Raw genomic sequence first — 12,018 nt, forward strand, 5'->3', positions numbered from 1 at the left:
CAGTCATGTGTGTACAGGGAGTACAATAGGGGGCTGAGGACGCAACCCTGGGGCGATCCTGTGCTCAGGGTGAGGGACTTTGATGTATTTCCCCCCATCTTGACTACCTGGGGCCTGGCGGTGAGAAAGTCCAGGACCCAGGCACACAGGGGGGTGTTGAGCCCTAATTCCAGTAGCTTCCCGGCCAGTCTGGTGGGGACTATTGTGTTGAAGGCTGAACTGATGTCTATGAACAACATCCTCACGTAGCCCCCCTTCTGGCTGTCAAGATGAGAGAGAGCGGTGTGCAGAACCTGGGAGACCGCATCGTCCGTGGACCTGTTCGGACGGTATGCGAATTGTAACGGGTCCATGTTGCGAGGGAGGAAGGCGCAGATGTGTTTCTTCACCAGCCTCTCAAAGCATTTCATGACTACCGAGGTAAGGGCCACCGGACAGTAGTCATTCAGACAGGCTGGGGAGGCATTTTTAGGTACCGGTACAATGATGGATCTTTTGAAGCAGGTAGGGACCACGGACTTGTCCAGGGGAGAGGTTGAACATTGTAGTGAGTACCGGAGCTAGCTGCGTACCCATTTGAACCCATGCGCATTTGAAGAACACCTCATCTTACACTGGTTAAGTTGAAGCCTTCTAGACTCTCGGTTGAATTCTCCAGCCTCCAAAAACTTGCCTTCTCACTCTGCATCACAACCAGCCACATCTGTTGTAAGTCACCCATGAATGATTGCTCATATTTTTCCACTCTCCATTACAGTCTCTTGTGTTACTTCATACTAGAGGGCATAGGTTTCTGGTGCGGGTGGCACAGTGCAGTAAGCTGACTTCAGACTTTGCTAAAGATAAACATAAAGTACTGGAGCAACTCAGAGGGTCAGGCAGCATCTCAGGGGAAAAAGGATATGTGACGTTTCAGGTCAGATGCCTCTTCAATCTGAAACAGACCTCAATCTGAAGAAGGGTTCTGACCCAAAACGACACCCATCCTTTTTCTCCAGAGATGCTGTCTGACCCGCTGAGTTATTCCAGCACTTTGTGTCCATCTTCAATATAAACCAGTATCTGCAGTTCTTTCCTCCACTTTCAGACCATGCTATCTTGCTTTACAACGTCACCTCAGTCGGATCATCAGGGAGTAGTGTTGATTTAACAAAAAATTTGGGCACACAGTAGAGCTGCTGCCTTTCAGCACCAGAGACCTGAATTCAATTCTGATCTTGGGTGCTGTCTGTGTGGAGTTTGAATGTTCTCCCAGTGACCACATGGGTTTCCTCCAGGTGCTCTAGTTTCTTCCCACATCCCAAAGACGTGCAGATCTAGTCATAGAGTCATAGAGTGTAGAAACAGCCCCTTTGGCCCAACTTGCCCACTCCGACCATCATGGAACGTCTATACAAGTCCCATCTGTCTGCATTTGGCCCATATCCCTCTAAACTTATCCTCTCCACGTACCAGTCTAAATGCTTCTTAAGCATTGCAATTGTACCTGCCTCAATGACCTCCTCCAGTAGCTCGTTCCATACACCCACCACCCATTGTGTAAAATTATGTAAGGATGTGGGATAATTGTCGGATAATTGGCCTCTGTAAAATTGCCCCAAATATGCAAGGAGTGGATGAGCAAATGGGATAATATAGAACACAATTTTATATACCCTGTGACATGATGTTTTGTGGATGTAATGTAACCAGATGCTAATTAATGTCAGAGAAAGAATTATAAACTAAAGGCTAGTTTTTTTCTTCATGCAAATGTGCAGAACAGGTGTTAGCAAGGTATCAGCATATTTTACATCTCCTCTGATCTTTAAATTGAATTGAATGGAACTAGTGCAAATAGGTGATCGATGGTCATGATGGATTCAGTGGGCTGAAGGGCCCGTTTCCTCCAATTCAATTCAATTCAATTAAAATATCAGGAGAGATGTAAAAATATGCTGCCAGCTTGCTATCACCTGTTCTACACTTTTGCATGAAGAAAGAAAATATCTATATTTTAAGTCCTTCTCAGGCATCCATTATTGTCTGGTTATTTTACAGCAATAAAACATCCTGTCACAGGGTGCAAACATTATTTCAGTCATACAACATGCACAAAGGTGACTTCATACTGGAACAAGAAAGCATTAGCTTAGAGGAAATGAGTTATAGAATATCCATTAATGACATTTGCTCAAAATATGTCTATTCTATTCTGGCTATATTTTCAATTTTATGTTACATTCCCATTGTTTTCTTGAATTGGCAGTAATTGCCTCATACATTTGAAACCTGTGATCTTTCTGTTTAAATCATCGCAAGGATGAATCAACTAATTGCAGCATGATGTGTGCCCTCTCTTTGTAATCTCACTTCTGTTTTTGGTCTCGTGCACAGCGGTACCTAAAAGCCAGAGTGACAGCAAACTTCATTTGTTCTTTCTCGTGAAGGTTAACGTTTCACCGGCAAAAGGCGACTAAGATTTAATTATCTTCTCAGCGATCATACACAGATTGATGGGATGGCACCCAAGTGAAGGGGGAAATTAATATAATTATAGACTGCAAATGCATACGTTTTCAGAAGAAAAGATTAGAATGAACAAGTTGTCATATTTTGAATGTATGATTCTAAGAATTGTTTTTTTTGGTTGGATTTCACATTAGTAGGTACTTTATTAGTATACTTTAATGCAAGCTTCATACTTTTATCCTCATAATAAGTATTACTTGCTGTGATTATGTACCCACACCACATTTCTATCCATGTTAATACATTGTTCAGAGCCACAAGACAATAAATGTGCCAAGTCTTAGAAATAATATGTGATACATTTCTTCTCACAAATCACATATTAAATATAGAAACAGGGAATGCAGATGCTGGTTTACAACTCTCCTTTCTCCCAGCTTTCTTTGCCTCCTCCCACAATTAATCCAAATAAGTGTCCCAGTCCTGTATATCCATGTGCCTATCGAAAAGCCTTTTAAATGCCACTGTCATATTTGTCTCCATCACCACCATCCTTGGCAGCATGTTCCAGGCACCCACCACCCTGTGATTAAAAAAAAAATGCCCAGCATATCTTCCTTAAACCCTCTCCCTCTTGTCTAAAAGTTACGGACAAAGTTCTTTGATATTTCCACCTTGGTTGAGGGGGAGGCAGTATAGGAGGGAGAGTTTCTGTTACTCTATTTATGCTGCATAATTTTGCATCCTACCCTAGACTTCAGTCCAATCATGTAGCATAAAGTAAGTGTAAAGCTAGCATTATGCCTGTCCTGTTAGTTGCTTGAGGTATAGTAAAATGCCCTCTAAATACGCTTGAAAATAACAACTTGCTGCTTGTGACCAGAATATAATTCCGTATAAAAATTAGAGATATTGCCTGACCCATGGAGTTACTACACTACTTTGTTCCCTTACTTATATTAAATAGTTTGTACTAATAGTGACAGACAATATGTTTATTAGGTTAACTAGGATCATCTAGATTAATAGAAAGATAGAAACATAGAAACATAGAAAATAGGTGCAGGAGTAGGCCATTCGGCCCTTTGAGTCTGCACCGCCATTCAATATGATCATGGCTGATCATCCAATTCAGTATCCTGTACCTGCCTTCTCTCCATACCCTCCGATCCCTTTAGCCACAAGGGCCACATCTAACTCCCTCTTAAATATAGCCAATGAACTGGCCTCAACTACCTTCTGTGGCAGAGAATTCCACAGATTCACCTCTCTCTGTGTGAAAAATGTTTTTCTCATCTCGATCCTAAAAGATTTCCCCCTTATCCTTAAACTGTGACCCCTTGTTCTGGACTTCCCCAAATGGATAAATTACTCCCGAAAATCACAGTGCCGAGGCTTTATGTGTAACAAGCATTATATGCAAAGGGAAACATTGGTATTCACTGAGATTGGCCCTGTTGCCAGGCCAAACCCGAGTTCATTTATCCAGGATACCAGGCCCCAAGTGAGAAATATAAGAAACCGCATATCCCTTTTGGCCAAGATTGAACTTTTCAGAGACTTGGGAGTTGCAAGATGGCATTGAAACTAGTGACTCTCAGCGTGCAGCGCGCGACTGACATATGATCAAAGAATGGGTCGGCTGGGCTTGTATTCGCTGGTATTTAGAAGGATGAGAGGATATCTTATAGAAACATATAAAATTCTGAAAGGATTAGACATGGTAGATGCAGGAAAAAAGTTGCCGATATTGGGGGGGTCCAGAACTTTAAGAATAAGGAGTAGGCCATTTAGGATTGAGATGAGGAAAAACATTTACACCCAGAGAGTTGTGAATGTGTGGAATTTTCTGCCACAGTAGAGGCCAATTAACTGAATGTTTTCAAGAGAGAGTTAGAGTTAGCTCTTACGGCTAAGGGAATCGAGGGACATGGGGGAAAAAGCCGGTCAGGGGTACTGATTTTGGATGATCTTCTTTGGAGCGCACAAGGTTAAGGGGGGACTTGATAGAGGTATTTAAAATGATGAGAGGGATAGACAGAGTTGATGTGAACAAGCTTTTCCCTTTGAGACTAGGGAAGATTCAAACAAGAGGACATGACTTCAGAATTAAGGGACAGAAGTTTAGGGGTAACATGAGGGGGAACTTCTTTACTCAGAGAGTGGTAGCAGTGTGGAATGAGCTTCCAGTGGAAGTGGTGGAGGCAGGTTCGATGGTATCATTTAAAAATAAATTGGATAGGCATATGGATGAGAAGGGAATGGAGGGTTATGGTATGAGTGCAGGCAGGTGGGACTAAGGGAAAATAATTGTTCAGCACGGACTTGTAGTGCCGAGATGGCCTGTTTCCGTGCTGTAATTGTTATATGGTTATGTGGTTATATCAGCCATGGTCATATTGAATGGCTCAAAGGGCCGAGTGGCCTACTCCTGCACCTATTTTCTATATTTCTCTGTTTCTATGTTCCAGCAGAGAATCTATTGTACTTGTGTATGATGTGACCAGATAACATGCAGAACAAGCATTTCACTGTACATGTGAGAATAAATTAATCAAGTCCAAGGATCCTTGAAGGTGATGGCGCAGGTGAATGAAGTATGACTCTGGTACTGTGGGTTGTGAATCAAACAAAGTCATATCACGGTGAGCCTTTATTGAAAAGTGTGGAAGTGCTGGTGGAGGAACTTGTAGACGAGGCTTGCCGGCATGGAGCGGCTGAGCAGTAGTGGAGAACATCAATAATTTCCCAGGTCAGGCTGATCCCTGCAACTCCGACCCATTGCTGCCACCAGGACAAGGAGCCTTTAAGGCCAACTTAAGACTCGAACATTTTATTTTAAAGTTTGGATTTGATGGTTACATGATGGCACCTAAAACGTAGCGACTCTTGTGTACGGACTCAGTGTAGTCTACTATCTCGCACTCTTATACTTAGCATGATTGTGCAAAATGCATAGCAGTATTGTCACTGAACTGTATGCAAAAAACTTCAAAAAATTTCACTGCACTTAGGAGCACATGACAATAAAGTACCATTGACCATTGACCTTTATATTGTGGAGGTTGAGGTTAAGGCCCGTTCACTTACATGTTCGGTGACAGAGCCATCAAACATGTAAATGGATAAATATTATCTGCAACTTGACCACTGTAGCTGGGGTCACTTTGTTTCGGCCGTGGAGGTGAGAGAGAGATTGAACAGATTCCCATTAGTCCTGTGCATTAGGTTCACTCCAACAGGAAGCTTGTTAGAGTTGGTATGCATTGGTCTTCACTGAGATTGGCCCTATTGTGGACCCACCGGACATGACCATGGTTTGCATGTCCTCATCAAGTAAGAGAAAAAATAATTTCTGCATCCAGCCAAATGTGAGGTGGTCACTCCATAATTCCTCCTATGTAAGTCAAAGGTTTTAGTGAGATTGTGAAAGCTTATTGGTGTTGAACTTGGAATATCTCTCCAAGGTGTCAAGTGGTGAAGATTTATGTCAACTGCCCGATTTACTTTCCCCTTATTTGTACACCTAGACCATTTTATATCTGTCTCAGTTTGGTACGGGAGAGGGTGGCCTCAGATATTCTATGTACTAGTAGGAAGGAACTGGAGACGCTGGTTTAAACCGAAGATAGGCACAAAAGGATGGAGTGATTGAGTGGGTCAGGCAGGGTCTCTGGAGCAAAGGAATAGGTGATGTTTCGGGTCGAGACCCTTCTTCAGACTCTCAGTGATGCTGCCTGACTTGCTGAGTTAAGGGCCTGTCCCACGTGCATGCGACTGCATGCGGCAAGCGCGACCTAACATGGTCACTTGAGCTGTACGGCCTCGGGGGGCCGGTCCCACTTCGATTGCCGGAGCCGTATGGAGTTGTGCGGAGCTGGTCCTGACATCGCGCGAGGCTCCGGAAAAATGCCAAATTTCAAACATTCCACGCAGCAACGGCCTGCCGGCCTGCAGCTGCATTGAGGCCGTACGCACCACCTTGACAGGCATGCGCAGCGTCTCGATGCCGTACGCAGCATCTTGATGCCGTACGTCACTCTCGAACTTCCCGCGGACTTCGCTCGAACTTCACGTCACTCACTCGACCTCCCGCTTCTGGTTTGGTCGCGCTCGCCGCATGCAGTCGCATGCTGGTGGGACCGGCCCTGTACGGGGATCACTCGACCTCCGCTCAACTCCTGCGCGGCCCCCGCTTCCGGTTTGGTCGCGCTTGCCGCATGCAGTCGCATGCTCGTGGTACCGGCCCTTTACTCCAGCTTTTTGTGTCTATTCTCAGTACTAACATTGCCACACGAAAGGCCAAGGAGCCTCCCAACCCTTTTCCCACCCCCCCAAAGGTCATTACAATAAGACGAATGGAAGTTGACATGAAGTCAAATTCGGAGTTCATTCAGGTGAAGGTGAGTTTTCAATTCAGACTCGTAAAAGTCAATCCTTTAACAGTGCAGCCACCAGCCTACCAAGGAAAATGTCATTATATTTTCATTATCCCATAAGTGAAAATAATTACACAGGACAACATCCAGTGAACTATTCAAATGCAACACTGAAATGTCAGTACTGAATGAATCATGTATTTTCTATTTTGGGTGAATATTTTTTTAATAAACCATTACATTATGTGATTTACTATATCAAAACTAATAGAGCGCATTGTATTTTTTTCTGAAGAATTCTGTTTTTTTTTCATAAATCACTAACACAAATTAAACTTTTGTGGTCAAGATCTTTGACACAGAATTTAATTTAAATAGCAGATGCTGTTTCTTAAACCTTGGGATAACTTTAGTACTGTAAGTTGATGTCCATGTCGGAGAAATACAGGTTGAACCACCAAGTGACCCATAGAATTAGATGATCATTTCTTTCAAGTTGTATGTAATATGTGACTTTCCAGTTGCATAATGGTTTACTGAATCTGGTGTTTTTCTGCTGAAGATTTTACATTGCCATGTATCCACAATAATGTTTTCAGTTGGTGAATAAATCTTTAAAAAGATGACATTTATACCTCTAATTTTTATACAGAATTATATTCTGGTAACAAGTAGCAAGTTGTTATTTTCAAGCGTGAGAATAGGAAGTCATTTAGAGGGCATTTTACTATAAATCACCTGTCAGGCAACTGACAGGACAGGCATAATGCTGGCTTTACACTTACTTTAGTCTACATGATTAGAATGAAGTCTAGGGTAGGATGTAAAACCAGCATTCAATAGAACTGAGCAAAAAACAAATTGCTGGAGTCTTTTATGTCTACTCTGCCAAACGGGTTACATTCAAATTATCCAAAAACCAATAAGGGACTTTACACTTTAGATTTTACTGCACAGAAATAGGCCCTTCAGCAGACCGAGTACGCTCAGACCAGTGATCACCCCATATACCAGCACTGTCCCACACACTAGGGACGATTTTTACAATTTTTACCAAAACCAATTAACCTACAAACCTGTTTAAGAATGAACTGCAGATGCTGGAAAATTGTAGGTAGACATAAATGCTGGAGAAACTCAGCGGGTGAGGCATCATCTATGGAGCGATCGGCCCGAAACGTTGCCGATCTCCTTCACTCCATAGAAGCTGCTTCACCCGCTGAGTTTCCCCAGCATTTTTGTTTACCTACAAACCTGCACCTCTTTGGAGTGTGGGTGGAAACCGAGCACCCGGAGAAAACCCACGTGGTCACAGGGAGAACGTGCAAATTCAGTAGAGACTGCACCCGTGGTCAGAATCCAACCGGGGACTCTGCTGCTGTAAGACAGCTACTCTACGCTGCGTCACTGGTATGCCCTTTTTTTGGACTTTTTAATCTCATTAAATTTTGAAGCTATCTCCAACGTCTGCCCTTACTATCATTCATGTTCTCATGGACATCCAGCAAGGAACATTCAACAGCAATCAAAACAGGACCGTCCCTCAGTCAGAAGAAGGGTCTCAACTGATTCCTCTTCTCCAGAGGTGTTGTCTGACCCGCTGAGTTACTCCAGATTTCATCGGATTAAACCACCAGCTGCAGTTCTTTCCTGCACAACAGGAAAAGTTTAATTGTTATGGGTCTTTAACGTAAGCATCATCTAATAATCACCTTGGTTGTAATTAAACAGCTTACTACATGCAGATCAAGACAAATATGGGGTAAATTTTGGCAGGAATTGTTCCACACACCTTCCTCAATCCATTTCTCCTGACAACCAATAGATGGATGAGAAAGTTTGCAGGAATTTTGCCATTATTTCTCTTTTTTATTGCTTGATTTTGGAAAAGAATTCCGTGGAACAACATCCCCCCAACACGCACCATGTAAAACAATCGAGGCTTCCATCTCTACATTCCAGGGGAATATTTTATATGTGATTGGTTCAAGTTTCAATTATTATTTATTAACCCTGAAAAAACTGATCCCTGGGATAATCCTGGCAACTGCTTTCATTGTTGTTAATGAGATATTGAATAGTTGTAAACTGGGAAGTAATCAGCTGGGAAAAGAGAAGCTTTAAAGACCCAATGAATTACCCAGTCCAACTGACAGGACAGAAGAGAGAAGAGATAACACATTAATGTAACATTCAAAGCTTTATTCCTAAATCTTTGTGCCCTGATCCAGTTTTCCTTGTATTAAATGCAGCCTCTCGTAAACGCAGTTCTGATATCTTGACAGATTAGAAAGCACTCTTTTCTTGAGATACCCGACAATTTATTATAGTATCTTTTATCTTGCAACACATTATTATTCCGCATAATCTTACAGAAGACAGGCAAAAATAAAGTTAAATGGAACTGTCAACTCTGAATACAAAGCAGGATGAATTCAATGCTGAAATTAAATTGCATTATATGCACTAGCAGCTCAGAAATGTTCGAATTGATTTTTCTGCGGTGAGTTGACCAATTACTTTGAAATTCCTGGTTCTGCCTGTCTGTTATTACCAAGAGTGGTTTGTTTTCTTTGTTAGTGAGGGCACAGAGATCAGAGCTGGGATCTGCTGGTGAGATATGTGTCTTTAAAGAAACAGTGGCAATGGATGCAGTTGATGATTGGAGTCTAACATGTCTTCTGATCAGAAGGAATCTTGACACACTATGATGTGAGGAAATTAACCATTGTCCATAACAGTAATGGGGAAGTGTGGGACAATTTCTCGTGCTACTTTAGTGTAGATATCAAGACCAAAATTAAGTTTTCAAATCAGTGACTGCTCAATGAATAAAACTGAGTCTTCACTCCAATGTTGAGGCAATTTTATCCATTGTTCGGTTGCAGAGGTTTGGACAAAATTCTGACTTCCACGCTTGGAGAGGGAGTCAATCATTGCCATCAAAAATTGGAATTGAGAGGTCCTTATACGAGAATTAATTGCAACAATATGGAGATTGGCATTGCATGGGATCACAACATTGTTGCATGAAGAGCTAGCATAGATTTGATGCCACAAATACCTTCTTCCACACTTTAAAAATGTAATGATCCTATGATTTTATGATGCACCAATTCTAATTACCTCTAATTTTTTTACCATGCAAGTTTGCATACTTCGATGCCAATGCAAAGTAATAGTACGCTAAATGCAATCCATGTCTACCATGCCAGAATCACAGCTAAACACGAGCAGTTCTATAGTGGAATGTTGTGTTATAATATTGATTTTCTGACATACATACTGGTCTATTCTCCCATATGTTTAACATTTCTATAGCTCAAATGACCCAATTCTATTTTGGCCTTTAGAAAAATATGTTGTAAACCCAGATAGACACAAAAAGCAACGGGTTAGACAACATCTCTGGAGAAAATAGGTGATGTTTCGGATCAAGACCCTTCTTCAGACTGACTGTCGGGGAGGAAAGGGAAACAAGAGATATACTGTAGAGGGTGATATAGCGAGATATAGAACAAATTAATTTTGCTTCGGAGTCACGTGAGTGACTACGTGAATAGAAGCCGTCAGCCCGCATGTGCGTCATTACGTCGACGCATGGCGCAACGACTGGCTGGCGGGCGCGCTGCCCCTCCAGCGGTAAGTTTCAAATCCCAGAGGTAAGTTTAAATTTACTTTTCAGGTTGTCCTTTGTTGCAAGAATCTCTGCTCGCAGAGTTTCCTGTTGGATATTACATACGGGCAAAACCCGGTCGGACCACGGGGAAATCAATTGGACCGCAGGGATACCTATTATGGACCGCGGCGATGCCGGCTACCATATAACCATATAACCATATAACAATTACAGCACGGAAACAGGCCATCTCGGCCCTACAAGTCCATGCCGAACAAATTTTTTCCCCTTACTCCCACCTGCCTGCATTCGTACCATAACCCTCCATTCCCTTCTCATCCATATGCCTATCCAATTTATTTTTAAATGATACTAATGAACCTGCCTCCACCACTTCCACTGGGAGCTCATTCCACACCGCCACCACTCTCTGCGTAAAGAAGTTCCCCCTCATATTACCCCTAAACTTCTGTCCCTTAATTCTGAAGTCATGTCCTATTGTTTGAATCTTCCCTATTCTCAAGGGAAAAGCTTGTTTCTCATCATTTTAAAGAGCTCTATCAGGTCCCCCCTTAACCTTCTGCGCTCCAGAGAATAAAGACCTAACTTATTCAACCTATCTCTGTAACTTAGTTGTTGAAACCCAGGCAACATTCTAGTACGGACATTCTAGCTACGGACCGCGGAAGTGTGGGTATCGGGTGGCCATTCTGGTTTACTGCTCGAGTCGCTGACATTGCGGTCAGCGAATCCCAAGGGTTTTTAATTCGGGCGATATCCCGACGGGCCGCGGGGATACAACAGTCTACGGGGATGCCGGCTATGGACCGCGGGAGAGCAGGTAGCCGGTGGCCGTCGGGTTCGCATCCGAGTCGCTGATAGTGCGGTCAACGACTCAGACTTCGGCAGCCCTAAGGTAGGCAACCATACGGAGTCGGAGAGGCCTGGGCTAGAGTAGCCCAGCCAGGAGGGTTCCCCTCCGACATACAGGGGTACGTCCTCGGACATTTACCCAGCCTGATAAGGTCCACTAAACAGGGCCATATCAACACAGGTCCATGGGTGACTACGGCAGCACCTGTGTTCAGGGCTGCTCACAAATCTCCCTCTCTGTGGAGAGGAGTACCAATGGGTCAGTGTATGACTGACTCCAACCCCGGAGGAATGTAAAGTTAAAAAAAAAAGTAAAGACATTTTCATTTATCACAGCTGCAACATGTCTTTCTCCATTCCAATAAAGAATTTCAACCTTTGGTTTGAGTGCAGTAATTTATGGTTCTCCAGACTAAGTAGGTGTGACAATTTGGAGACACAAGGAACTGCAGACGTTGTAATCGTGAGTAAAATACAATGTGCTGGAGTAACTCGGTGGATCGGGCAACATCTCTGCAGGAAATGGATAGGTGACGTTTTCAGTCAGGCTGAAGAAAGGTCATGACACAAAATGTCGCCTATACATATCCCCCAAAGATGTTGCCTGACCTGATGTGTTACTCTAGCACTTTGTGTTTTGCTGTAATGGTTTTCTTTTATTGTGTGTATCTCGTGGAAAAGTAAGCATCTTGAAGC

The sequence above is a fragment of the Leucoraja erinacea genome, chromosome 7 (assembly GCF_028641065.1).
Source record: "Leucoraja erinacea ecotype New England chromosome 7, Leri_hhj_1, whole genome shotgun sequence".
Lineage (NCBI taxonomy): Eukaryota > Metazoa > Chordata > Chondrichthyes > Rajiformes > Rajidae > Leucoraja > Leucoraja erinaceus.